Source organism: Magallana gigas, chromosome 10 (assembly GCF_963853765.1).
Source record: "Magallana gigas chromosome 10, xbMagGiga1.1, whole genome shotgun sequence".
NCBI lineage: Eukaryota > Metazoa > Mollusca > Bivalvia > Ostreida > Ostreidae > Magallana > Magallana gigas.
Genome location: NC_088862.1, coordinates 7,136,496 through 7,140,239, shown reverse-complemented (window position 1 = coordinate 7,140,239; position 3,744 = coordinate 7,136,496).

The window sequence follows — 3,744 nt, the reverse complement described above, 5'->3', positions numbered from 1 at the left end:
AGATTAAAAAATAAACTTTTTCTAATTTTCGATCATGTTTATTTAATAAATATTCCAATAACCCACGAGCACTAGGTTTTTTTTTCCTGGGAACGTATACATGTATATTAATGAGATAGGCAACTTCTACATTCGCCATTTTTACTTCCCAAACTATCAATCCCAGTAAAATATGTCGTCTTTTATTAAATTATTTATATCCTCTTGTAAAAAGGGATGGATTTTATATATATTTTTAATCATAAATTGTAAATTAATTTAGATATAAAGAAAATAAACATAGATTTTTATATCCGTCCCTGTTTTTCCAACTTTTTAAAAAAAGTCTTTAAAGGTGTCCATTTCAAAACCAAAAGCATGATTCTGCATTCGTTTTGTTGGTGCTCTACTATACAGTTTAATAGATTTACATTATATTATAATAATTAAAATTATTAATATATTATATAATATTATATTATAAATGTATGTGCTTTCTTTAAAGAAAACGTTCGAAGATTGAAAATATGGCAGATACTTGTTTGCATTATGGTTGTCTTATAATATTCAATCTAATTAAAACTATAGACATTTTATCTCTCTCAACATTCGATATTAATTTTTCTCGCTTGAAAAAGGGAATGAAAAAATTCATCGAATGGAGAAAGCAATGCTGAACATGAATTTGGTTTGTGACTTTACTGTTATGCGTTAACTTTCTGTCTTATTAATAATGGAGTAGCCAGTCGTCTTCTTGCCGAAACCAGAGAACTATAACCACAAGATGGTCATCTTTAAAGAACCAATTATCAAAACCGGCCCTTTTACAAGCCCCGCACGTGCTGCAAATTGGGCGCGTTGCATAGCCCTGTTTGAAGTCGAGAGACCGTCTTGCTAAAAATTACTAAACATTCTCGTACGTTTTCATCCCTAGTTTGTTCATATTAATCTAATAAAAAGAAGATATGTATGAACTGAAGAGCTATGCCTCAGAGGAAGGATATCGAATATCTGGCGCTTGCTAATAAACGCAAAGATGCACTGGGTATAGCTGATGATAGCGATGACCTTATGTTATTTCTACAGCTTGCACTGATTTTGATTTTTTAGACTTTCACACTTGAAGAATTGCATGTTCTGTTTACACCCGCAACAAAATCAAACACTCTATGGCTATTTACTGTTCGTTCTAGGTGCAACTCGTAGTCATATAGCAGATAATATTAGAGAAATTAAAAAATGCCAGAAAGGACACTAAATGTATATGTCCCATTATCAAAATTGTGATCTTATTTTGTCCACCTAATTGATTATAAAAAATAACAAACTTATACAATGACATAATTCTAGCGCAAGTTTGATATACATGATATATACAGTAGTTAATAAAGTTCTTCGGAAGTTAATTAATTTAAACCTTAAAATTGTCCTTATCTTTGCTTTACCACGAAAGAAGTTTTATATGCATTAAAATCACTACATACACGTATATGAATGACAGAATTACAGTTTCCTCCACAGATATATTTTCTAATGTTGGGACCAGGTTTACAGAATTAAGGGAATATTTGCATAAAATAGAATGATTATAAATACATGTATTTAAAAATAAATTTTAAACAAAAATCGTTAATACACGTAGAATTTCAACAATTTTAAAAATCAATCGATCATTCAAACAGGAAATCTTTCTTACGAAAGAATTTTTAAGATTTTGGATGGATAAAAAATTATTAATCGAGCTCGAGCGAATGAAATTTTTTAAAAATATTCTTGTAGAAAATCATGATGGATTAAAAACTGACAACATATTTTGAATAAAATAGTTACATGATTATGAAAATTAAAATTCTTACCGGTATATCGTTTACTAGTATGCATGTACATGTATATTTACATGTATTTAAATCAGTGTGACTACATACTGAGTATTATACAATGTCAATAGTGTGTCCTTCGATGTACTCTACGGATTACATGTACAAAAATGTACAAGTACCTGTAAGTTGATCTGCTAATCTTTGCCTTAACTTAATTATTCCAAGATTATTATAATTTGATATATAAAAAGAAACTTAAACCACCGTCATCTTATCCCCCCCCCCCCCCCCCTCTCCTCACGAACTCCAAAAAATAATAAATCATGAATAGAGCTGGAAAATATATTTCATAAATCTTATCAATTTTTCTGAACCGTTCTTGTCATATTATTAGTGTCAAGGTATCAATCTTCAAATTAACAAAATTAAAAGTCTTTTTTGCCGATAAAACGTACGTGTCATATTAGGACGCGGTACGGATAAAGTGCAAAACCAGCGAAAACCCACTGCCTAAGCTATTAGCATATTGTAGCACGGGTCACACTTTTTATCAGACTCATTAAAAATCGCTCCCTAAATTCATTAAACCACCCGCGATACCATATCTCTCACCTGGTGCTGACAACTCTCGCGTCCATGTTAACGAGACGACCCCCTCGACCCCCCCCCCCCCCTCCCGCCCTACCCCCCCCCCCCTTGCATCATACAATTCAGCATCCTTGCAATCGGAGTTGCAGCATCGCAGTCGGAAATCGCTTCAGCTAATTAATCCGGAAAATCTCAAGATTAGCCAAAATTTTGACACGTTCGGTATTTAGCACGGGCCATGCCATTTCTGCCGGCTGACACACGGGAAAATTCGCGTGTGGAATCTCGGAATGCCTTGTCCGTAATGCATAATGATCGAAACGAGCCGAATCAACTTAGGGGCTGCTGGTCGAAATTTGATTACTAAGATAATGCACGGCTTCTATATCAAATAATCACTCATATTTCGTGCCTAGGTGACGATTCCACGATTAAATTCGCTGCCGTAAATTGGTAGGCTACTTGGGAGATTAAAATATGCAAAAAATTGGAAATTTACTGTTTGCTCTCTTCCTGTAAAGTAATTTTAAAATAATTTCAGTACAGTCTTAAAAATTTTACATTCGTATTATCAAACAGATATATTTTAATTTTACATTTTCTTTTTATCAAATATTCCGACACATATATTCCAGCTTCTGAGAGCGATATATGAGTGGGGCTGGAGGGGGGGGGGGGTATAAGACACTGCATGGTCAAAACTGTACAACATATGGTACGTAATCCACTTATTGTTTAAAACATGAAAGTGATACCCAAATCAAAAATCATTTAATTTTTTTTCATATCTTTAAATATTATTATCGTCATAATTTTGCCAAGATCCTGCAAATATAAAAATCCCTTGCGGCATCAACATGCCAAAACATCTAAAACACAATTAGGATATGGCATCGGCAATCGACCATTTCTGTACACAATATTTCCGTCACACCTTCCGCTCGCCCATTAATCATAAGAGATTGAACGGTTCTACCGTAAATGGGGCGTGAAGAAACAACAGTGATGTCTCATGCAGTGCAATAATCAACAAATTGGTCAGCAACGGAAAAAGCGGGAAAACAAACGCGCCCTGGCCCCCAAAACAAACACGTCTGCTGAGAAATGGGAATGGGAGGAGGAAAATCCCTATTAAATCAGTTTTGACACCTCGAGGTATCCGCGAAATGTGTCAGGAATATTGTTTGTTTTCATACGTAACATTCTGGGGTGTAACGAGACAAGGTGTTATCCCAGGGGTCCGAGGGAGAATTTACCGTTAAGCAAATTATATACACACATCTTATGTATTAAGAAAAAATGTAAATGATACATGTAATATGTATACTAGAACCCCTTTTTTATGAGAGAGGAATTC